The following is a 25,957-nucleotide window of genomic DNA, read 5'->3' as shown; positions in this document are numbered from 1 at the left end:
CCTTAGACTTGGAGAGAAAGCAGGTCTGGAAATGTGTAACCCCAAGGGCTAGTTTCATAATCTTGAGGGATCTCCAGCTCATTGAGGAGGAGAGAAGCTGAGCAGCCCTGTTAGAACAAGTAGGAGCCTTCCAGACCTGCAGGTCAGGAATTACCCAACATGAGCCCCACTGGGCTCACAAAACCCTTCAGTATCCCTATCGTCGTTACTGCCATGGGTGCTCTACCCTAGTGAGACATCAGATGGCTTTCCAAGCCTGGTCTTTTTTTATTTAATGCTTCTGGGATTTGAACTCAGGGCCTCATGCTTGCTAGGCAGTCTTCTTATTTACTTAAATTTTTGATTGATCTGGAATTAATTGTGGTGAAGAGTGGGCTGTGATCCAACACATTTCCCAAGTGGCTCCCAGCTGGTCCAAGTGCATTTGTTGGGCATCTTCCTTTTTCCAGTGATGTACAACGTAGCCTTTAAGCTTAAACGTTAGCACACTAAAACCCTCCTGTGTTTGGGTCTATTTATGCTCTCTGCTGCCCCGCCTGCCTGCCTATGTGCACAGGCAACTCCATACATGGTCACATTAACCCCAAACAAGCTGCAGCTCAGGTGACACTAGGATCCAGATCCCCAGCTACTTTATCTAAGTGTGCAGCGATGGTCTCATAGCCTTGGGAGAGAAATCAGAGAGGTTCTGGGTCTTGATCCTTCAAGGCAAAGAGAGGCACCAGGCCCAAACCCAGCCCGCCCCTTCTCTTCAATCCCTTGGAGAAGATGAGGGGTCCAGCTCTCTCTGAGTTGGACTCCAGCTTTCTCCAGAGTGAAGAAATTTGTTGTTAGCTAACTAAGCTTACCTGTTGGGGGTCTCAGTTCCCCTAACTGCAAAATGCTAACAATAGCAAGCCCTCTGTCAGGTTGCAAGCATTCCATTACCTGACACTGGGCAGGGAAGCTATAGTGACAGCTGTAGTTATGACAAATGAGGGCACTTCCATGGTGACTGAGACACCATACCTTGTTCTGAGGCAAATAGTGGCCATTCCTTTGGCTACAATTTGGCAGGAAACAAGCTGTGCAGTTCTTTGACAGCTGGTCAGTAGGTCTCAAGGTCTAGTTGCCACACCCCAGAAGCACAAACTTCCCACAGCCCCATTCCTAGTAGAGGAAAGGGTGGAGCCACCCAGTTGCCTCTAGTGACCTCAGTGCCCCATAGTGAAAAAAGGCTTAAAATAAGGCCTCGTCTTCCTTGAGGGCTGGGACTCCATGAGGGTCTCTGCAGGTGGATAAGGAAGAGAACCTGGGAGGGTCCAGGTTCCCAAACCAACCCAGGGGTGACAACCCATGTGGCATTCACATTCATATGTGGGACTTCTATCTGCCCCCAAGCAAGACCTGGGAGCCCAGGGAAGTTGGGCACAGAGCCCAGAAGCCACCATAAACAACGTTTTTCCAGGCGCCAACATTCCAGAACAAGAATAGCAACCTCTCACTCTCCCCCACCCCACCAGCCAGCAAGACACCTCGAGGTTTGCAAAACACTCCAAGCTCCCCCAAGGGAGGGATGGCTGTTATCCCAGTTTCCAGGTTCTTCGAAGGAGCACACAAGCAACTCCAAATGAAGGTGACAGAAAATGGTCAAGTTCAAACTCAGGGGTTTTCAGTCTAAAGGCCAGACTACAAGGCACCCTGAACAGAGGCCAAAGTGGAGTGACAGTTCACCTAGATGTTCAAAGCACTGACTTCATGCTCCACACTGGGGTAAGTACTGGGTGGATGGAGGTGGGTAAGACAGAGTTCTTGCTCAAAAGGACCCAAGACAAATACAAACAACTGCCCTGTGGGTTGCCATGTATGGCCAGTGTGCAGAGTGTACAGGAGTCAGGGAAGGGGACAGACTCCTCTGAAGAATCAGGGAAGTCTTCCTAGAGACCATGGCTTAGAAGACAGAGCTTGAATGGTGCTGCTCTTATCAACAATGGACAGTTTATTTCTCATCACAGATTCCTGACCCCAGGGCTGGACTCTTAGGCTAACTCCTTTCTGGTTATACTTTAGAAACTCCAACGAAGCTTGTTAGAAAATTCTGTGTCAACCCACACCTTCTGACTCCGAACTTGCTGGGGTGAGGCCCAGGTACTAGAGCTTTCTCACAGTACCCCAGGCTTTTAATCTGAAGATACGTATTCAAGGTCCTGGAGCACGTGGGCCAAGAGGGTGTCTTGAATTCTCACAACTGGAGACACAGCTGGCATTTCACGGACAGTGGCCAGTGAAGTCTCATACAGTGAAGAATTGCGTTTGTCTCATCCACTTTTCAAATGTTCCCTGTACTACGTGTAGGTGGGAAAACCTGTTTTAGTTATCTGAGTACAGTCCCCAAATTCCATTTACAGACAAACACAAAACCTCCCTGTGCAGTTTTAATCTACTCTGCATTGTCTCAAACTGCTTTGATCATGCAAATCATGGGAAGACGTGTCATTTTATCTGAAGTCTGCTGATGATTCTGGCTACATGGTGGGAGTCGGGTTGCTGAGAAGCAGCACGCCCCGTGGCCGCCTGCATTTATAGCTGGGAGACTCCAGGACTCCGGATATGCTGCAGGCATCTGGCTGCTGCTGAACATCATGTGTGACCGTGCCCTGGTGTTCACACAGTGAAGCATGCACTATTATTTCACTACAAGAGCTCTCTGTTTTGCTTCTCCTTTCCTATATAGTTAGCGGATTATTGTTACTACTGCTTTTGGTATTTGTAGGTACACAGTATAGTTGATGACCTGCATGTCAGGAGGGAAACCATTTGTTGCAACGGGTATCAGGTCTGAATCAGACCCACTGGCCAGTGTGTGGAGTGGACCTCATTCTCCCTGTGATGACAGTGGGCTCAGCTGCAGAAAGGTACAGTGAAGTTCTCCATACTGAAAGCTGCTGTTCTCAACATTACTGCCATTATTTCTCCATGGAATCCTGCCCAGCTGGGACCCTGAGACCCGCACAGCCCCCTGGCCCACCTCCTGTCTATTCAGCGTCCTTCCTCTTCAAGCACTGACAGATGAACCTGAACTAAGAGACCTGTGCTGGGGCCATGCTGCACTCTGGCCTGAATTTGGGTCATTCTTTACTGCATGCAGCCGTGGGGGTAGTGGACATTTACTGCCTACAGCCCACCAGGTTCTGCTCTGCCCACTGCCATCACCCCCACATTCCCAGTCCCACTGCTTGGGTCCTGGTCTGTCCTGGGCTAACACCCAAGTTGTAGGGCCAGCCAAGGGCAGCCTCCTGGTTCCAGCCTGTTCTCTGAGCCTTTCAGCTTAGTCAGGCCCTGTGCACCAGTCCCACTTGGCCTTCAGAGCATTGGGCAGAGACTATGATTGCCTCCCCAGGTTCAGCTTCCATGGATCCCACAAGCTCAAACAAGCTGCCAGTGCTGAAGTTCGTGCCACACAGGCATTGAGTGGGCATCAGACAAGCTCTGCTCTTGTCACCCCATGCTTCTCTCTGCCCTTCACTACAGTGGCATTTTCTTTCCTTCTCCAAACAAGCCCAAGCCCAGAGAGGTCCCCAAGGCCTCACCTCCTGACCCCAGTGTCTATACTCAGTGTACAGACACTGAGCTCTGCACTTGGCAAGCAGAGGGGAACCAGCTCTAGTTCTTTCCCCAAGGCGATGGGAACCAGCAAGGGGTGGGGGGGTTGCTGCTGGCCTCCTCTCTTCTCACCCCTCCCGCCCCTGGCAGAGAAATTAGGGATCCCTGGAGGGTGATGGATGAAATCTGGTCTCATCCCAGTTCAGTGCTTTTGGGATTACTTGAGATGACACACACATGGTATCTGCCCTGAGGAAGGTCACACTCTAGCTGGGGAGATGACCATGTGACAGATAACTGTGATTCAGTGTGGTGTGTGTTGAGTTTTGAGGTTTCTACTGCAGGCCTTGGGCCTTCTGCTATAGGAATGACTAATTCTACTTGGGGATGATGGGAAGCCTTCCGAGAAGTTAACGTTGCAATGGGTTACTGAAGGGTAAGTAGGAGTTTTCCTAGGACTGGGCTAGACCTCCCAAGACCCACCTCCAACCCCTGGCCCTTGAATTGTGGCAGTTACCCCACACCCTTTTTTCTAAGTGAAAGTCTTGGGAGAAAGAGGAAATAGAGGAGGAACTGATTCTTTACACCTGAAGGATTCCTGTGTACAATGAACCCTGGCCCTGTGACTCTGGCTTCTCCAGGCTGTTTTCAAAACACAGTACTTCCCAATGAGTCCCATAGGGAGGGAATCCCCTGGATGTTAATGTGAAAAAAAAAAAAAAAAAGAGAGTCCATGATCAAACAGATTTTAAAAGCACTGGGTAGTTAGAGTCAAGCAGCTTTTACTACAGGACTTCTCAGACACTTTTAAAGCAAAGTTAAAAATTTATGAAAAAAAGAGAAAAAATCATGTATGCCAAATAAATTTTTATAGGTAATAAATTCATAACAAATATTTAAAAATAGAGAGTAACTAATAGCTATGCTTTATTATTTCCTAATGTGTTGGGCACATGTGTTATCTCCTGAATTCTCACAGTAACGTCATGTTCTCAGTACAGCAGATCCTTGAATCAGTTGGTGTGTGGTTCCAAGGAAGCCACTCTTAAGGAAAAACCACGAGTGCTCAGGATACAGAGTTCAGTGCTGTACTGCGAATGCTGGATTCATTTTTCCCCATCACACAGCCCAACTTCCACTAAAGACATGCCTCCTTTTAGCAAACCTAAGACTTTCACTTTATCGCTGCAATTAAGCACATGAACTTTTACCTTGCTTTTTGGGCAGAGTTTTACAAAATTAAGGGAAACACTCAGCAGATCACACAATGTTTTAAACACAACTGACGATAATGTGGGATTAAATCAGAACTTTACATCCACTGAGCTGTGTAACCCACATATGGAAATTTTTAAAAACTGGGGGGTGGGGGGAAGTACTAGGAGGTTGAACTCAGAACCTTGCACTTGCCAGGCAAATGCTCTTCCACTTGAGCCATGCCACCATGGCTATCTGCCTGGGCAGGCCTGGACCAGATTCTCCTATTATGCTTCCCATACAGCTCAGATGACAGATGTAGGCCACCACAACCAACTATCGACTGAGCTGGTGTCTTATAAACTTTTTGCCTGGGCTGGCCTCAAACAGTGATCCTCCCGACCTCCACCCCTCAAGGAGCTAGGATTACAGACGTGAGCCACTGTGCCCAGCTAAAATTTTTGGTTTTAACATGTCTATTTATTTATTCATTCATTTGACTGAGCTTGTTCAAAACAGCATGTAATAAACTCACAGATAAGGCAGGCTTACTATACTGCCATTATTTCCATTTTACAGACAAGAAGACTTGAGTCAGCCCAAGAGCAGCTCAGTGCCTGAGATCATGCAGTAATTGGGGGTGATGAGATTCAAAACCAGGTTCTGTCCACCCAACAGTCTCCACCCCTCACTGATTCTGTGAGCCCCTAAGAGGACATATGACAGACAGTATTTCCAAGCTTATTCAGCAAGAAGCCTCTTTCCATGTAGTGTTCCACAGTTTGGGAAATCCCAGCTCTGGTTTACTGCTAGAAGATTCTACAAAAGCAAGAGAAGGATTTTCAAAGTCCTGGCTCTTTTTCCTCCCAGTGTTAGTCACTGTAACAAATATCTGACATAATCAATTTATAATGAGAAAAGGTGGAGTCGGGCTCACAGGTTTGCGGGTTTCGATTCCATTACTCCTGCACTGTCCAGATCAAACAAGATAACCCCACAGAGGGTTCCAAATCCTCCTCTCTGCCAGTCCCACATTGAGCTTCACATGTAGCTATTATTGAATCTGCAGCAGATGAGTTGGGTCCTTGAAGTCATTGCCACTTAGTGAAAGAAGACTGGGCCGTCCCCTCTGAGGACGGTGCGGTGTGACCACACAGGGCCATGGCTTGGACCTAGGCTTTACATTTCCATGTGGGTCCCTGCACCAGCCTCCCCTCTAAGGCCTCTAGCCCCTTCTTCACCACCTCACATGGTCACAGAGAGACCATGTAATAGGCAACACTCAACCTGTTACTCTCTGCCTTGCGATCCTTCTGTGGCTCCCTAGTGCCCCAGCAGAAGTCCAATCATTGGCCTGCTTTTCAAAGTCTATGGTGGTAGGGAAGACTGTGTCATCACTGTCCCCTTCTCAAGAGAACACAAATGAACACGTGCTATGAAGCATGTGACATCCAAGGTCCTAAAGCCTGTCTTTAAAGAGAAACCAGGTCATGGATGGGGTCAGTGGCCTCAGCCAAACCTCTTGCCCAGCCACTTTCTCTCTAGACTGTTATTAATTAGAAGAAGATGCTTCCTCTTAGGGAGTAAGAAAGGTCCTACTTGGTCCTGCTTCAGATGAGGCAAGAGTGAAACGAGTGCAAGACAACATGAACCCCAAAAGCAATACAGGGGTTCAGGTATCTTTTTAGAGCAGTCCCAGAGCAGGACTGGGGGAGTCCTGTTCTCATCCTCCAAGATGAATCACATGTTCTTGTTCAAGGGACCAGGGCTAACTGAAGAGTAAAAAATTCCACATGGGGTCAGGCGCCAGTGGCTCAAACCTATAATCCCAGCTACTCAGGAGGCAGAGATCAGGAGGATTGTGGTTCAAAGCCAGCCTGGGAAAACAGTTTGTGAGATCCTACCTCAAAAAACCCATCATAAAAAGGGCTGGTAGAGTGGCTCAAGTGTAGGTCCTGAGTTCAAGACCCAGTACCACAAAAAAAAAAAATCCACCTTGGCCACGGACTGGAAACAGGGCAGGTAGAGCCTAGCTCGTCTTGGCACACAGATAGGTCAATCAGGAAGGTGCCTGTGCATCCCTGGGAGCTTGATTCACATCTTGCCTCCGAGGTGGAGCCTAGTTCCAAGCTGTGTGGGGGCTGAGGTCACTCCAAGATGGGCAAAGTTCCAGGTAGCAAATGGACAGCCACCCCTCCGGCCCTCTTGGTCTCCTGTTGTGCTATACCCCATCAGTTTATAAAATACCCAACAGAGCCAACTTACAAAGAGAAAATGTGGTCTTGGCTCAGAGTTTTGGAAGGTGACATGGTCAGTTGGCCCCATTACTTCTGGTCTGCAGAGAGCCAGCACCTCCTGGCAGGCGTACATAGCACGGCAAAGCTGCTCACCTCATGACTGGCAAGTGAGACACTATCCTTTTCAATGACAGAACCCCCAGTGACCTAAGACCTCCCACGAGGCAACCCCCTCTTAAAAGTTTCACCACCTCCCAATAGCACCATAGTCTGGGATGCTTTAACACATAGGCCTTTGGGGGACCCTTATCCAAGCATGGCCTCTGGGCTCCTGTAAAGCCTAAGTCTTGTACCCTCCTGCACATGTCACACTCATACCTCTACCTTCCACCCAGCTGTACCTTCCCATGTAGAAATCATGGCTTACCTCACTGAGCTGAAGGTAACCCTCCAGGCACACCGCCTCCTCCAGAGAGCTTTCTCAGGCTCCTCAGGCTGAGTAAGTACCCCTCCTTCATCATCTTCTGTGTAGCCATAACGCTGTACCCCTCTTGGCTATAACCCAGAGCTTATTATTACAACATAGGAACACTGTGTGTCCGGATCTGCCTTACCCACAGGCAACAAGTACAAAAGCATGGGTCATACCTTGTCTCTCTCATCTTCCCAGCACCCAGCCTGGGGTCTGGCACATTACAGATGAAATAAACATTTGACAAACTGATGCAGAGCTGGTAACATCTCTTCATGGGGAGTGTTTAGAAGGTTTGTAGCATCTCAGAGAGAAGTGACTTCATTTCACAAATAAAGCACATCACGGACTTGTTCCCTGGCTTCCCCTTCTTCTGAGTTTCATAGCCATGGCATGACAGTGACAATAACACAGCTACAGGTGCCTCACCTAAGGAAACCCACTAAATCCCACAAGGCAGGTACTGCAACCAGCCAGGTCAGGAAAGTGAGGCTCAGAGGGGCCACTAGCCTGTCCTTCATCCTAGGATTGAAACTCAGCCCCGGATAACTCGAAACCCCAAGTCCTGGAGCCTGCAAAATTTGAAATTGTCAACTAAATGGGGCAAGGGAAGGCTGGACAACGGTCACACCTGGGGAGGAGATGGAAGTAAGGCTGCGGGATGGGTCCCCAAGGTGGGGTGTGGAGAAAGGTATGAGACCCTTTTCTAGGGATGGGTGCCAATAAAGGATGTACTATCAAGGGCACTTGGATACGGGGGACCAGGTAGCCCCAAACAAAGATGTTCTTGCATGAAGAGTGAGCAACTCACTCTGACATCAATGCACAGAAACAGTCAGAAGGATCATCTGCCTCACTTGATAGACATGGAGAGGGAGAGTGTTCCAAGGGAAACAGGTGGCATGGCTCTTAGAGAACACAGGAGCAAGGGCAGATGGGCAATGACAGCCAGCATGAGTCCATCCCTGTTCCAGTCTGCCCAAGCCATGGGCACAGCTGTGCCTAGCCCTACAGATGGTGCTCATAGCCTGTACTCCTCACAGGGACAAAGGCACCACTTTACCTCAGTCAGCCTCTGGTCCTCCATCACTTCCTCCTCCCGCCCCCACTTGTTCCAATGAGCTGGCGAAGGTGGGCCACTCCCAGCCCTCCTCTGGCCTCTCCCGTTTCCCCATCTCTTGGTTTCCATGACAGCATCTGGCAATGAGGCATCTACTTCAGAATGTTGGCAGGAGCCAGAGATGAGGGCCAGGTGAGGGAAGGGAGCTCTTATCTGCGGGGTACCCCTTACTCCTTGCCCCAGCCAGGCGAGTACCCCGTTATTACCCCATTTTTGAGAGGCGATGGAGGCACAGAGAAAGGAAAGGCCATGCCCAGGGTCACATGGCCAGCCAGTGGCAGAGTCAGGATTCAAACTCAAATTCCATGGTTGCCAAGTCCAGGTTTCTAATCACCACACCACCTTGCCTCTTGACTGGGGTCAGGTGATAGGGCCAAGTTCTGCCACTTGCCACGGTCCCGGGGTGAATTCCTTCACCTCTCTGAGACTCTGAGGAATGGGGCTGGTAAGCCCCATATTCTGAGGACTGGGGATTTAAACAAGTTGGAGGGAGCCTGGACAACGTGGTCAGCAACTCATTTCCAACTAGAACAACCCCACTCCCAAGTCTCTGGATGCAGCAGAGCTAGGGGTACTCCAGATCTTCCAGAACTCCAAATGGAGGTGTTCCTTAAACCCTGATGCACCTACATCCTCAATATTCCTAAGAACAGCAGCAGCGCCCACCTGCTGAGCATCCAGGAAGGGCCCAGCAAGCCCCCGATGGTCCAGGAGGGAGACATGATGACCATCCCGTTACAGATGAGGACACCCAGCGTAGCCACTGAAGAAGGCGATCAGGAGCCCAGTGGAGAAGGACTCATGACCCCTACTTACTTGGGCAGGTTCTCAGAGAGAATGCGCCCAGAAGCTGGTCCCTTCTCATCGCTTCCATATCACAATCTGACTGCCTTGGCATGGGGACAGCATGAGTCTCCCACACAGTCACCTGCCACTCCTTCCTTCCTCCACTGCGCTGTCCACACTGAGCCAGGGTGGTGCTGTGCATCCCATGTTCAGCACTGTTGCTGGAGGCTCAGCACTCCAGTAGGTCCTGAAGCAAAGCCAAGTTCTCACAGAGGCTCTAAGGCCCTCCTTGCCCAAGTGACCTCTGACCATGTCCCCCACACTCTCTCTCACTCACTCGACCACTCAGGTCTGCTTACTCGTTCTAGATGTTCCAAACTACTTCTGGCTCAGGGCCTTGCTGTTCCAAAACACTTCTCCTCAGTTAGGAGTCTAACTCCAATCCTCACTGGATACAAATGCCCACCCCTCCACTACATATGAAGGGACCCTCCAGCCTTCACACCTGCCCACCACTCACCCTCAACACTGCACTTCATGCTCACTGATGGGTTTTCTTCTTACATGTCACCCCATTGCAATGTCAGCCCTAGGCAGGCAGGACCTTCCACCTCTTCCTCTCCTATACCTCAGCACCAGAACAGTCCCTGACACCAACGGCTCTGATGAAGTAGTATCTGCTGATGACATCTGTGGAATGAATGAATGAGGCTTGTTGGGCCACAAGCCTCCTTGTCAGGACAGCAGAGCATGTGGTGCCCCCGTCACCAGGTACTTGGACAAAGACAGTGATCCATGGGCTGCATGTGATGTGACTGGGGCAATTATTTGTGAGCACTCAGGTCCTGACTGACTGAACTAAATGATGCCCTCATAGAAGGCACAGGTTCATAGGGGCCAAGGTAAAAATCAAAAGCTATGAGGCTACCAAGACACAAGCCACAAAATCATGAAGGAGAGATGTCACCAGCCCACAGAAGTCACAAGACAGATGTTATGGTCCAACAGAAGGAGAGGACTATAGAAGTCATGGGCCAGCAGGAGAAGACAGCAGATGCCATGGGCCACAGGAGGGGTCAGCAGATGTCACAGGCCAGAAGAAAGAAGGGATCAGCATATGCCATTGTGCCAGCAGAAGGAGAGGACAGGAAATGTCATCAGCCAAGAGTGGACAGCAGATGTCATGTGCCAGAAGGAGGGTGCCGGCGAACTGTGTGGGTATGCTGTGTGAACCTGACTAAGAGTGTCAGAGAATGAGAAATATGACACACACAGACATACAGACATAAAACATAAAACAAAAAGCTGGGATCGGGAGGACTGCACATTCCTGGTGGGATACTTGAGCACCTACCTGAGCCATAGTGTTTATTTTATAGGTCAGTACAAGCAAAAAAAACTCAGGTAAAAATCAAGCTGCAACAATTCCTAGATACAAGGTAAAACAAATGAAGTTTGGTGGGCTAATTTTCCTAAGGCTATAGAAGCTTAATTACAACACATCTGTTCTGGAATCAAAGCACACAGGACACCTTATCTAAGGAATTAATTAATCTGGCATCAGGGAGTCTCCAAATAGTTCTGGTACTTTATCTAGTTTTGTTTCAGGGGGCTGGTATGCAGACACAGCAGGTTGTATTCTTCAAGGAGATATAAGAACAAAGATCAAGACAAAGACACAAGGTATTGGGAAAAAATGAGAGTAGGAGAGACTGTGCAAGCTCCTACCATGGAGAGGTTGTGCAAACTCCATTATTGCCCATCCAGGGTTCATGCCTTGTCTCCAACAGGAGGGGACACAGGTGTCATTGGACAGCAAAAGGAGGAGATCACAAATGTCACAGGCCAGCAGAAGAAGGGAACTACAGATGCCATAGGCCATCAAAAGGAGGGATCAGCAGATGCCATGTGCCAGAAGGAGGGGAGGCAGATGTTCGGCAGCAGGAGGGGACAGCAGATGTTATGAGTGAGCCTGAAGTAAAGGCATTGGCTAGCAGATGGAGGACACAGTAGATGTCATGGGCCAGCAAAGATAGAGTGGCTTTGGCCAAGCAGGGGCTCAGGAAGCAGCTGCTGAGTAGACAGAAAGTGGGCCGGGAGCAGAGGAGAGTTAGGCAATGAAGCAGGAAAAACAAAAGCTGGGCAAATGCTGAGTCACCTCAGTGGCCTGGGCTTGGAGAGGAAGGCTGAGCACTGCTGTGCTGGATGTCAGGACCATGATCTCCAGTGGCAGCTTAGATCTGAACAACTGTCCCACTCTCAACAGGGTCTGGGTAATGGGGTGGTGACACCGTGTCTATCTTGCTCATTTCCCTATATCTAAGCCCCTTTCCTGTGTCTAAACAGGCCTGGTTCTGCTCTCTGCAACCCCAGTGACTGGAGAGCCACCGGCAGGGGACACATGGAGAGGCATTTCTCCTCAATGTTCCTTGTTTTTAAACAGCTTTATTGAGATAGAAATCATATACCATAACATTCACTATTTTGCTATATATATATCACAATAAAAAGTACTGAAAATAATCGCTTGTTTGAAGTGTGCTGGGCAAGGGGAATGCGGAATTTTGTAAGCAGAGCTGGGAGAATGTGGGCAGTGATGCCGTGGGCTTGAGTGGGAGCCCATCTGTGTACAGGAGGGGCTGGTGCTCAGTGTGGCTGGGTCAAGGGGAGGAGCAAGAAAGAGAACAGCAAAGGGGCTGGCCTACAAAGAGCCAGGGCCTAGTCAAGGGTCTAGCCTTGACTTGGGAAGTCTCAAAAAAGAAATGAGAAGTGGTGGGCTCAGGGGTCAGGAGGCCAGTGGTCCAGAGCCAGCACTAACAGGTATGGTCCATACACGATTGCCCTCTGTATCATACAACTTTCCATTAGCATGACAAAATCAACTTAAAGGAGGGAAGGTTTATCTTGGCTCAGTTTCACAGGTTTCAGTCCAAGGTTGCTTTGGCCTGTAGCTGTACAGTGCATCATGGCAGGAGCATGTGGTAGACAAAGTTTGTTCTCTTCATGGCTGCCAGGAAAAAAAAAAGGGGAAGGGGCCAGGATCCCTCTATCCCCTTCAAGGGCACCCCCTCCCCAATGACCTCACTTCCTCCAATTTGGCCCCACCTCCTAAAGTTCCCACCACCTCCAATAGCACCACTTAGTAAAAGTCACGGAGTCCTTCTGAGCCTCCCTTAGTGCTAGGGACCAAGCCTTTAACACATGGGTCTTTAGGGAACACTTATCTCAATCCCAGAATCCTCCCTGACAGTTCTTCCTTTGAAGGACAGTCCTTCCTCCAACAGCAATCAAAGCTCTCCCTGCCCCTAAGCAGTCCTAGTAAACAGTACATGGTTGGGAGTCAGATCAGGCTTTAATTCCACTTCTTCTACTGATTTTGTTGCTGTTTTGGACAGGCTGACCTGGAACCTACTATGTAGTCCAGGCTGGCTTTAAATTTGCAATCTTCCTGCCTCAGTCTCCTGAATGCTGGGATTACAGGCATGTGCCACCATGCCCAGCTCAGTTTCTCTGTGTTTTAGCTGTGTGACCCTGAGCAAAGGACTCCAACTCTCTGAGCTTCCAGCTTCACATCTCAAAGACACAGATAACAATCCCAAGATCACAAAACTGTTTTAGAGGAGCAAGTGATTTTGCCACACACAGAGTGCTTGCTCACCACCATGTCTGACACAGCAGATGCTCAGCCCTTACCGTTGCCACCTTACCTTATGTCAGGTGATGCTGATAGGGCTTTTGAGGGTGATTTCACAAACTAATCAATGCACAAGTGGCGAGCTGCTCAACCTTGCAAAATGTTGTGTTTTCAGAGTAACATTTACAACACAGACAGACTATGCTTCCAGCACTGTATTCCCATCCTTGATGGTCAGCAAGGACCTAAGAGGGAACCAGTCATGGTCATGTCCTCAGGTTGCTCACAGCCCTAGGGAGACACATGGTGACAAGAAGGGGAAATGCGTGATGGGGGGATTTCTGAGACCAGAGAAGATCTCAACCCAAGTCTTAGTAGTGGAGGTGATCAGGGGAGGCCTCCTGGAGGAGGACATATCTAAACTGAGAACTGAAGGAGATGAAAAAGGAGAGAACGGAGAACACACATAATTACAGCCATGACAATAGCTCACGCTCAGTGAGTGCCCCTGGGAGCCAGCAGTGGCTGGCAGTTGTAACTCCTTCCATCCATCTGTGGTAGGAACAATTATTCCCATTTCATAGGCAAGAAAGCTGAGGCAGAGAGGTTAGGCCCTTGCTCTAGTCACACAGTTACTAAGTGGCCTTGTCAGGTGGCTCTAGAGCCCATTCTTGAGACCACAGTCCTCTGCTGTCTTACACCGTCACTTGACAATGCATTTATCATGGGCATTGTTCCAAGGGGCGCAGGTTTGGTCTCAGGCTATGAAAGGCCTACAGAGGATGTCCCTGGATGTAGAGCAGGGAGTGATGAGGTCGGATTCACCCCTGGAAAAGAGCTCCCTGGAGATAAGAGGGCTTCCTGGGGGCAGGAAAGCTGGCTTCTCAGACCTTGAAAAGGGAGGACAAGGTTGGGCAGAGAGATGCACACAAAGGTTGGGCTCTGCAGACATGCAGGCAGCATTTGCTGCAACCACCACCCTTATAAGGCACTGTGGAAGGCCGAGGAGGAAGTGCAGGAGGCGGCTCGGGACGCCCTTTCTTACCAAACCTCTGGCAGACCCAGCACCCCTCCAAGTAGTACCCCCCACCACCTGCTGGCTCTGTGCTCCCTTGGCACTGAAGCCAGCACTCCAATTAGGAGGGAGGGAGCCTCACTTCCCACTCCACCCCTCAGCTGAGATGCATATGGGGCTCTGCCTGCTGAATGCTTAACTCTTTGCATAATCCCTGCCTAAGAGGTCACATATATTCTATCCAACATGCAAAAACAAAACCCTAAATCAAAAAAAAAAACCAACCAAAATAACCAAAACAAGCCACCCAAGAGCACAGCTCCAATACCATCATCAGCCCATCAGACTTCACTGTACCCAGCAATCTGCCCAATCCTCACACATCCACTCCCAACAGTCTCCACCTGTCCCCTTCTGTCTACAGCCACCACACCTGGGCCCAGCGACCATACTCTGTCGGTCCCACGCCAGTGTGTTATTCAGTGTCTCTAGTCTCAGTTCTCCTGTCTGTAAAGTGGCCACAAGACTCACCTGACAGAGCTGCTGAGGGCTGGGTGGCAGCAAGAATGGAAGACAATGCCCAGAAAGCAGCTGGAAGGGGGGGATCAGAAAGGTCAGAGGCCCCTTTTCTTCCATCCCCTGCTGCTAAGATAATAAGCAGGCATCAGAGGACTCAGACTGCCCACTAAGGACAGGAGAATGCTTTTCCCTGCCTGTCGCACCCTCTCCCACACTATTGGAGCTTCTCTGCCTTCCTCCCTGCATCTCTCCACTTCCCCATATTCTCCTCCCCAGGCCTCCTCCTGGTGGCACATGTTTATGGACGACTCTGAGCAGGAATGGGCAGCAGACTCAGCCCCTGCTCTGCTACCTCAGGAGCCGACCTGCCTGTGGGGTGCCTGTGCATGCCCACTCTCTATCCGGAAATACAGGGGCTGCCTGGGTGGTGCCCAGCATCACCCACAGCTGGTTAGGAACCTCAGCCAATGCTGCCCCCAGCATGGACAAGCCCACATGTTCCCATGTCACTCTGATTAGCAATAACGGTGACATTTTGTTCTCCAGCTGCCTCGCCTTTTGTTTTAATTCTCAGTTGGACAGCACTCAGGCTGGGCAAAGCAGTGCTATGTATCCACCCCTCCCAGGCCCCAACAAGAGAACCGAGCGGAAGGAAACCCGTCCGTCTTGTGCTCCTGACTTGTTAATGGAGCTTCCCAGGGCCTCTGTCAAGCTTGGTGCCAGGTGCTGTGAGAATCAATCAATAAATAGTTGACTGACAAATATTTATTGAGCTCCTGAAACAACCGTGGAAGCATTTCCTACTCCTTTCCAAATGCCCCTATATAGCCATTCAGTTCCAGGGTCTGCAAGCAGTTCAATGTCAGGTCTGTGTGAGACAGACAGACAGACACCATCATGGTGGCTGAGGCCACAGACTCGAGCAAGGTACCCCTGTCTTTCAGGATCTTGTGGTTGCCTTGTTTACAGCCTTTGTTCAGCAGGTTTTCCTTGTGCACCTACTAGGTGCTAAGGAAGGCACTGTCCCTGTGCTGCAGGAACTGACATCTAGTGGGGCTTAAGCAACCAAATGGAGAATGGGTGGGTCAAGGTGTGTCTGCGTGCGAGTCAACTTAAACAAGGTAGTCTCCTCTAAGGAGGGGACATGTGGGCTCTCCCTGATGAGAAGAGCCCAGCCCTCGCAGGATCTGGGGGCTGAGCCATTAGCTGGGCACTACCACTGTTCCCCTTTTACAGATGAGGAAACTAAGGCCAGGGAGGTTAAAATGCTTCCTTTGAGGCCAAAGATATATCTCCATTGACAGCGTCAGGATTCAAGTCCAGGTTGAGACTCTGAAACCCAACGGTGACTGTAAAACCCACTTGCCTCTGGGTTCCAGCCCTCTTTACTACAATCTTCCCTTGGGGAGCCTCAGCGAAGCGGCCTGCGGGCTGTAAGGCGCCTTCTCATAGAAAACAGTAACCCAGGAAGCTCAGAAACTGAAATGCAGGTCCTGACGTTGCTGTTCAGGGTCAACACCATCTCAAAGCAAAAAACAAACAAACAAACAAGCAAACAAACCAAAAACTCAGGGCAATTTGTTTTGGAACTTGACAGAAAATACCCAGTTTCTCAGAGGAGAAGAAGCCCATATAATATATTTATTTATTAATCGGCTTATTTAATAAACACGTCTTGCCAGACTCTGTTGTGAAAGCTTTCCAAATATTAATTCTTTCAAGCTTCATGACTCATTTAACACTCCCAACGGTCCTAGGAATTAATTGTCATGTATCACTGAGAGGCAAGGATGCATTCTGAGAAATGCATCCTTAGGCAGTGGATTGTTGTGTGATCACAGTGCTTACATGCACAGGCGGAGCCTGCTAGATACCCAGGCTATAGAGCACAGTTTGTTGCTCCCGGACACAACAGTACGTTATTGTGCTGAAGATGTGGGCATCTGTAACTCAATGGTATTTGTATATGTAAGCATAGCTAAGTCAAGCACAGTGGTGCATGCCTGTACTCCCAGCTCTTGGGAGGCAGAGGCAGGAGAAGTGTGAACTAGAGGACATAGTTACATCATAAGTTCCAAGCTAGGGTGGGCTGCCCAAGTGAGACCCCATCTCAAAAAAATTACATGAAATTTTAAAATAAGCATAGAAAAGATACAGTAAAAACATGGTGTAAAAGAAAAAAATAACTGGCTCACTTGTACAGGTCGCTCGGCGTGGATGGAGAGGCAGGACTAGAACCACCTGGGTGAGGAGTGAGGGAGAGGCCTGGGAGCGTGAAGCCCAGGAATTTCCCCACAATGCCGCAGACTTCATCAACACTGTGCAGTTAGGCTACATGACGTTTAGTAACTTTCTTTCTTTCTTTCTTTAGTAATAAATTCACTTTAGCTTACTATGACTTTCTTTTAAACTTTCTCATTTGTTTAAACTTTTTGACTCTCATAATTCTTTATACAAAACAGAAATATATTGTATAAATGCACAAAAATATTTTTTGTGTATGTGTGGTGGCTCACACCTGTAATCCCAGCTACTCATGAGGTAGAGACTGGGAGGGTCAAGGTTCAAGGCCAGCCAGGGAGAAAAGTTAGTGAGACCCCCCCACACACACAGACATCCCTTTCCCTACATCACCCCCCCCATATCTCAACCAATAAAAAGCTGCCTGGCATTTATTAGTGCACATTGTATCTGTCACCCCAGTTAAGTAGGAAGCACAAATAGGAAAGTAATACCCAGGCTGGCTTAGGCATAAACTTGCCACCCTATTTGAAAAATAACCAAAGCAAAAAGGGCTGGCGGAGTGGCTCAAGTGTAGAGCACCTGCCTCACAAGTGCAAAGCCCTGAGTTCTAACCTTAGTACTGCACAAATTTTTTTCTTTATATCTTATTCTATGCACTTTTCTCCTTTTATTTATTTTTGATATATTTTACTGTTTAAACATTTTGTTAAAACACCACAGCACATACATTAGCTGAAACCTACATAGGGTCAGGATCCTCAGTGTCACCATCTTTGACCTTCAGAATCTTATACCACCAGAAGGTTTTCAGGGGCAGTAACATACACAGAGCTGTCACCTCTATAGCCTTCTCAGCCCATTATAATCTATGGGACCACTGTCCTGTTGTTGATATTAGCATAAAGAGAAAATGTTACTCTGTGTCACGACTATATTGCCACTAACAACCATACAGGGAGGGCATCATGGCACAGACAGATCAGGTGTCTTATCCAGGATACACCTGGGGCCAGAATCCAATGCTACATCCCCGGGCCCTGGAACCTTGGCTCTTAACTGAAGACTGAATTATGAGCATCATTTATGCAGCTGAGTTTAAGTGCACAGTTGCACTTTGTTTCGCCTCTGTTCTCCAGGAGAGATGATAATGGTCTGATTTAAATGCAGAATTCATCCATTCCTCCAAATTCAGTGGGGGGAAGGGTGGGGGAGGTAGGAGGCACTGCAAAGAGCTGAACTCTCTGCAGTCCTCCCAAGAGGCTAGAGCCAAGCTCTGTTCAGAGACCCACTGTGGCTGTCCCACCACACAAGCAGTTAGACCCAAAAGAGAGAAGAAAGACGATGGCTCCCTTATTATTCAAAGACTCAGGGCCCAGGTATAGCCTGGTCATGGCACAGCACCTCAGGTGAGCTCACAAGGAACAGAAGCATGTATTTATTAAGGGTAATTTGTGAGTCTCTTCAAGAATAGAGAAAAGCCAGCAAGTAAATGAAAGACTCTGCTGAAAGGAGAAACCACATAAAATTCTCCATGAAGAGTTTGAAAAAGGAGAAGGCCACAGACATGATGGCTAGTCATGGAGACACACACCATACGAATAATCCTCAGAACCACGTGCTACAATCTCCCCACTCCTCTGCACCTGCTGTGCCTGAATGGCCCATGTAGAAGGCTCTCCTGGCCACAGGGTTGGAGAAGCACATGATGGGGGTTTCTTTGCCCTGTCTCCCTCTCTACACACTCTGAGAACTGCTCCCTTCTGTCCCCCCTCCAACCTTACAGGTAGAAAACCTCTCTTCTTCCTACGATGCCCTGGGGTACCATCCCATCCTTTTGGTTCCCCAAACCAAATCATTTGTATGAGATAGCAGTCCCTTGGCAAACCTCTTCTAAGTTACCCTACTGGCATGTTCCCTGTCTCCTGCCACCACCCTGCCTGGTAGTCAGCTACTATGATGAGACAGGTCAGAACAGACAGCCTAGAATGACACCTGCTGCTAATGACTGGTTTCCAGGTTACACACCGAGGCTTGAGACCGAGAACTGTTTCCTGGAGTTGTGTGCCACTCGTGATTCTGCCTCCAAAGATACACAGTAATGCAGTTCTGACACAGCAACATGGGGTAGAGGAAGGGAGGAGTGAGGAAGGCAGCAAGATTCAGTAAACAGAAGGGGGGTGGGATGGAAATGGCTGACTATGTAAAAAGAAAATCAATTAGACTTTTTCTTTTTGCAATGCTAGCAATTGAACTCAGGGCCTTGTGCTTGCTAGGTAGATGCTCTACCATTTGAGCCATGCCCCCAGCCTCCAATTTAGACCTTTATCTTACAACAAAACCAAATGAGTTAAAAAGGGATAATTGAGTGTAAAATGTGAAACCATTGAAAATAATCAACTAGAATCCTTGATTTTCCTAATCTGAATAACGAGGTTGATAGTAGTCAGCTCGTAACATTGTTATGGGGATTAAGAGAAATGATCTCAGCTAGGACAAGGCCTAGCACTTTTTAAAAAGAGGGCCAGACGCAGGTGGCTCACACCTGTAATCCTAGCTACTCAGGAGGCAGAGATCAGGAGTATCGAAGTTCGAAGCCAGTAAAAACTAGTTTTCGAGCCCTTATCTCATAAAAACCCATCACCAAAAAGGGCTGGCAGAGTGACTCGAATTGTAGAGCACCTGCCTAGCAAGGCTGAGGCCTGGAGTTAAAAAAAAAAAAAAAAAGAATTGAGGGAAGAGTCAAGTTAAGAAACTTGCCCAAATCTAGATTCCCAAGGTGGGCTGGGGAATAAGTGAATCAGCAGGAGGCAATGTGGGCTTCACATCACAATGTAACCTTCCCACAAAAGCTGATCACAGCAAGGAAGGAATCTCTCCCACTCACTGGAAAAAGAATGAATGCCTGAGGTCCAGTTCCTCAATCCATGACCCACAGGGAGCAATAATTCACATGTCCATGTCTGCAGCAGCAGCAAGTGTAGAAGCAGAGAAGACTCGTGAGTGGTTATGGGCATCGGGTTTTACCCTGGCCTGAGTGCCCTTCTTCCATGGTCCTTGGTTGCCAGAACCCTCACCCAGTGTGCTTGGCTGGGTTCTCCCCACAGATGCTGCACAAACAGGTTCACCATCTCCACTTCCACCTAGGCAGTTAGAGCACTCAGTGCTGAAGTTCCCCCTGGACCTGTCTGAAATTCCTTCCTTCTCCACCCCCCACCTGAGTGTCCACCCACTGGGGACCTCACTGCTGAGAGCCCCACCAAACACTCGAGGAAGAACACCATCCAACTTAAGCAACTTCTTCCAGAGAACAAAAGAATGGGAACCCTGCCCATCTAGCCTCTCAAGACCAGCATAACCTTGACACAAAGCCTGACAGATAAGTTTGAAAAAGGAACTCACCAGGGAATTCACTTACAAACTCACATTACAATCCTAAACAATAGGTTAACAAACACAGCCCAGCAAAAAAAGATGCTACAGGATGCTGCAAGTTGGGTTTATTCCAGAAGTGCAAAACTCAAGGTCATGCACCAGGTTAGCAGATTGAAAACTAATCATGTTAGGTGTAGAGAAAGCACCTGTTAAAATTCTACTTCCATTTGTGACTAGAAAGAAATACTACGCAAGCTGGGAATAGAAAGGAACTTCTTTAATCTGACAGTTATCTTCTCAAAACCTAGAGAAAAATGATATCTAATAATCAAGTATGAACAGCATCTCCACAGAAGGTACAAAAGGCAGGAAGCCCAATATCCCATCCTCAATTCATCACTGTACTGAAGTCTTTTCAGAATGATAGGGCAAAGACACAAAAAAAGGAACAAAATAATTAGAAACTGTGTAATTGTTTACACAGTATTTTTTAAAGATCTACAGATAGATTTTTTTAATTAGTAAGAGATGTTGCCAAGATTTCTGGACACAAAATCAATATGTGATATGTAAATGGATTTCTCTAACAAGAAACCAACAGAACATTAATTTTGCATGTGTGTGTGTGTGTATATACATACAGACCAGCATAACCTTGACACCAAAGCCTGACAAATAAGCTCATGTGTGTGTGTACACACACAAAATGTACAACAGCATACAAAACAACTAGGAATATATCTAATAAAAGATGTGCAAAACAACCTAGAGGTACCATGTTCATGGAAGACTAAACATTACATCTTCCACCCTCTAGAGGGCAACAGAGAGCTTAATTAACAGTAACAGCTGAGACTTGGAAATCAGAGCAACCTGGGTTTATATTCCACCTCCTGTTGCTGCTAAACTCTGTGGCCTTGGTGTATTTATTTCTTTTTGTGGCAAGGCTACATATATTCTCATTATTCCACTAACCCCTCTGAACCTCTGTTTCCTCACCTGTAAAACAGGATGGCGATTCCTTCCTGGTTGTAGGAGTCAATGGATATGAAAACACTTTTTATAGAGTGTTGTATAAATACGAGACATTCTTATAACTAGTACTGTTATTGCTCCTTTGTAGTCTGGGGATAGGAAAAAGCTTTATCTTCCAGATTAGGCAAGTTGTGACCTTGCTTCCACCCATATATTTATCATAAAGGGCACTGCTGAGTGCTTATTCTGCTCATGATATTTCATCAATTAGATCAGTCCTCACAGTAACCTACAAGGCAAGTACCGTATTAGCCCCATTTTACAGATTAGAAAAACTGGGGCTCAATTAAGCAACTTATCTTTCGTATCTTCCCTCATTCATCAGTCATCCATGAGTGCTTTCTATGTGATGGGGGCTATGAATAAGACAGACATGGTCCCTGCTCTGTGATTGCTAATATTTTAGTTGGAAAGATAGCCAAAAATCATACCTCCCTCACAAGCTGGCAGAACCAAGATTAAATCTCAGGTCTGCTGAACACCAGAGTTTACACTTTAACTCATCCCTGGAGGGGTCTTCATTCGCCTCTTCTCTCTCCTCTCTGTTGTGGTGTTGTGGCTTCTAACACATTCTTCCAGCAGCAGCAAGGCCCAGTGGCCCTTGCCATGCAAGCTACTGCACAAAGTGAGAGCTGTCAGCTTCCATCCTGGCCATGTGACCCTCCCGCAAGCTCAGTGGAGAACTGCCACAGGGAGGATGGATGCACAAAGGAGGTGAGGCATCCTGGCCCCCCTCCGGCAGCATCAGTGGCATTGTTCCCGAAGTGTGTGTCTGAGTCCTCTGCCACCATTAATGGCAGAAGTGAGTCACTTATAAAGAAGATACGGGAGCTCTGTTCTAATTACATCCCGAGATTCAGAAATGCTCGGCGTCACTATGAAAGGGAGGGCAGCAGGTGACTGGAGCTTGAATGATCCTCTGCCAGGTACAGCTTTCAGATAAAACGTCTTGGATCAGGAGCAATTACAGCTAATGCCTGGCCTGAATGCTAATGAGAATTACTTACAAGTGCATGTAATTCTTTGCCATTTATACTATCTCCTTTTTTTTTTCCTTCTTCTTTTCTCTGCCTATTCACCCTGGCGTTAATCCTGAGAGAGACACTGGCAATTATGATTCATGGCCATCTTTCAGAGGAAGACACCAAAGCGCAGGGTCACTCAGCTGTAAGGGACAGAGCTGGGGTTCCAACCCTAAACTCCTTTTACTCCACCATTCTGTGTTTTGGGTGGGGGAAGATTCAGAACTCTGGATGTTTCCTCTGCACCTGGAATAGCTTCCCAGTCACAGCATGAACTGAAAGGCAGGTGGTTGGTGGGCTTTCTTCCATCTCACAACCATCAAGAGACCCTTGCTTGTCCCTGGGAGGCCCAAGAAATGACTTGGGCTGAGATACCGGACAACCCCAAGTTTCCCCAAGTTCAACCTGGCCCTTCCTGCCCACTCTTCCTGACATCCAGAAGACATGTGTTTGAATACTGTCCAAAATCCAGCCCCCAGAACCAAGCAAGCATATGAAGTTCAAGCTACAGTGTGAAGGAGGCAGGTTCACTGAAATAGTGACAACTGTGGTGATGTCCAGCACTTTTCAAGGACCTCTGATGGGCTGGAAGGTTGTGCAAGTCTGCACTGAGACTTCTGCTCTGAGGCAGTTAAAGTCTGCAGTAAGGCTTGTAGAACACACATCTAACTAGGTCTACTACACTCTACAGATGAGAAAGCAAGGGGCTTGCACAGGCTGGGGGTTCACATGCTCACAGAGTTGGCCTTATGGGACCTCCACAGTCACAATAATGACCACTACACTTCTGTAGCACTGTGATGCATTACGTGGTACCATTCTACTGCCTTATGCACATGAAGACACTAAATTCTCTCACCAGTCCACAGAGGAAGGAACTATGAGGACCCTCATTCTGACAACAGGGAAACTGAGAAACAGAGAGGTACAGCATTTGCCCCAGGTCACACAACTCGTAACAGGCAGCACAGGGATTAGAATCCAGGCAGGCCAGCTCCTGATCAAACAGAGTCTTGATCTCTGTTTCATGCTTTGCTATGGAAAAGGCCACCCCCTTCCCACCAGACACTCCTTGACAGTGAAGAGCAACCTTAGAAGTCCAAAAGTACAAAGGCAGGAAGTTCACATACAAGTGCTTCCTCCTCCAGACACTCAGCTGAGGGTCAAGGACCATTCCCAAGACAAGCCAGTTGCCCAAATTTCTCTGGGGTGTGGGGTCCCCTGGCAAGCAGCTCTAGTCTCTACCCAGCTCTGAAATCATGGACGGACACACACTGGCTGTCTCCCGCCTTTGTAGGATTCTGTCACACTTTCACATGGTTCCAGGTATCCCCTGTCCTTCTCCATAGACTCTCCCCCCAGCATGGGAAGTGCCTGTAGCGGCTGGATAATTGTGCATGACAAGTCCAGCAAGCTCTGAATCAAGGAGGATATCTGCATGGGGAGGCCAGGGATTCCTGTAAGAACCTACTCAGTAGCAACCCCTCCCTCCCCCAGAACTACCAGAGAGAAATGTAGGGGCATTGGGAACCCTGCTGCCTGGCATCCTTCTACTGTTTACCTTTGCTGCTGCCAGACACAAGCATAGAAAGATCTAAGGTTCCATCTGCCACCTGAGTTTCATTGGTAATCTACATCAGGCAAGAATGGTATTCAAATCCCAACTCTGCCATGGACCAGCTGGGCAACCTGAACAATTTACTTAACATCTCTGAGTCTCAGTAATCTATCTGCTCAAGGAAACTAGCCATGATGGTACTTACCTTGCCAGGCTGCTGTATTAAATGGGGGTAATACATTACAATCTCTGATGGGTTCCCTCTCTCTGTCTCCATTGATTCCTGGCAGCCTCCAGGAAAAAAGCCAAGCGTGGGAGCGCTCAAGCCCTCCCTATCAGACTCTCCCCACACCTCCCTTCCCGCTCTGGAGACATCTCCGCTTGAGCGCCTTGGCAGATCTCCTCTTACCCTGCCCCCCATCACGGAATGCCAAGTGTTTCTCAGCCTGAGGGGCGGGGGGAGGACCTTACTCGTGCCGGACTCAGGTCAGGGAGCCCCCTGCCGGAGGACAGCAACCGAGCCTGGAGCACACCCGCTGCCAGTTCCCAGGCTAGCCGCACCTTTGAGGTGCCTTCCCTGAAGAAAAGCTGCGCTCCCGCTTCTGCCTTCTGGAGCTTTTTCTAGAAAAACCGAGATTAACTTCCAGAATTTGGTCTCCCCGCACCCATAAAGAGCAGCCCCCAGGCGCTTCTGCCACCAGAATCTACGTCCTGTCTATGTCAGTTACCCCATTCCTCCCAAGAATCCTCTCCCCAGACGACCAGGAAGAGGTGGTCCCCGACCCCTAGGGGTTGAGGAGGGGCTGCAGCGGCTGTGAGAGAGAAGGGCTTGTAGGGGAGTGGTTCAGATGCTTCCCACCCCAAGATCGCCGACGAGGCTTGGAGCCTGGTGAAGTCGGGTTCTAAACCCAGGCTCTCCTCTGTACTACCTGCTGCTCTGGGCACAACTTTCCCTCCCCGAGCTTCAGTTTCCTTCTCCGTAAAATGGGCATGCTAACAGCTGGCTCATGGAGTTACAAGGAGAATTGAAAGAGATAATGCGTGCCCAGCGCCTGGCACACAGAACGCATTCACCCACCAGCTGGGGCCACCGGAACATTAAAGTCGGTCCCCGGGGTGGTTCGGGAGAACCTTGCAGGTTCGCCCTCCTGGCATCAGAGCCAGAGGCAGACCTTCGGGGTGTGCGCCCTGGCCACGCTCAGGGAAGCCACAGGTGTGTGCGCGCCTGGGCGCTGGAACCACAGCTGCGGCGCGACTCCCCGTACCGTGGAGCTGGCCGCGCTCTGCTAGCTACCCAGGCCGCCCGCGTCGCGAGGGCCTCAGTGCGCCCACCTTGTGCCGCGGGCAACGGGGGTCCCCGCCGCCCGGCAAGAATGCGGGGATCCCAGGCCGGCCAGTGCGCCGCCTCGCCCCGCGCCCTGCCCGCGCTGTGCTCCTACTCACCCGCGCCGGCTCCGGGGAAAGTTTGGTGGCACCGCGGCTCTGGCGGCCAGGGTGCTTCGCGCGCTGCGGGGGCGGAGGCCGCGGGGGCGCGGCGGGAGCTCACTCGGAGGCGGCGCCGGGGAGGAGTCGCCAAGGGCCCGCCTGTCCCCAGCCGGCGGAGGGGGGGGGCGGCTGCCCCCACACCCCCCCCCTCCAGCTCCCACACAGTCTTCAGCCCCTGGGTCTGAGCGCTCCACCAGCGCTCCAGTACTGGCTCCGCGCCCTGGGTTTGGAAAGAGGTGAGAGAGCCTTGGCGAGACCACCTCCAGCCCCGCCACCTCCCGCGCACCTGCAGCACGCAGGGGGAGGGGGATAGAAAGACTCACGGAAATAGTTCAGGTGGAGGCAGACAAGGAAATAGATAGGAGACGATGCTTGGCAAACTCAACCGCAGGTGGACTGACAGCCACAGAGCAATGCCCTGCTAGAAAAACAGACTAAGATTGACGGATGGGGAATCCGACTCTGACGTTTCATGGGAAATCAAAAAGACAAGGTCTTCAACTCTACCCTCCGGTCCTTCCTTTCTGTCTGTCTCTCCCTCTCCCCTCTCCCTTCCTCCTTCGTCTCTCTTTCTAGCGCTGGGGTTCGACCTAGGGCCCTGTGCTGAGCTACACCCCCAGCCCGAGATCTTATTCACAATAAGATGTACCTTGAGAAGTGGGGGTGTGGTTCTCTCACT

General features: G+C 49.3%; 1 protein-coding gene across 2 annotated transcripts in view; it reads right to left on the bottom strand.

The window, feature by feature from the left end:
• Hrh1 (histamine receptor H1) overlaps positions 1-25,299 on the bottom strand; it is a 76,923-nt gene extending 51,624 nt beyond the window's left edge. Inside the window, exon 1 of one of the 2 annotated variants that reach the window (XM_074044428.1) lies at positions 25,237-25,299. The gene's annotated coding sequence lies outside the window, so the exon portion shown is untranslated. Of the gene's footprint in view, positions 1-23,998; positions 24,287-25,236 lie in introns of those variants that run through there. The other variant, XM_074044429.1, reaches the window with a different exon arrangement.
• Positions 25,300-25,957: the final 658 nt, after the last annotated feature.

The sequence above is a fragment of the Castor canadensis genome, chromosome 10 (genome assembly GCF_047511655.1).
Source record: "Castor canadensis chromosome 10, mCasCan1.hap1v2, whole genome shotgun sequence".
In the NCBI taxonomy this organism is placed as follows: Eukaryota; Metazoa; Chordata; class Mammalia; order Rodentia; family Castoridae; genus Castor; species Castor canadensis.
This window is presented reverse-complemented; position numbering and strand designations above follow the sequence as displayed.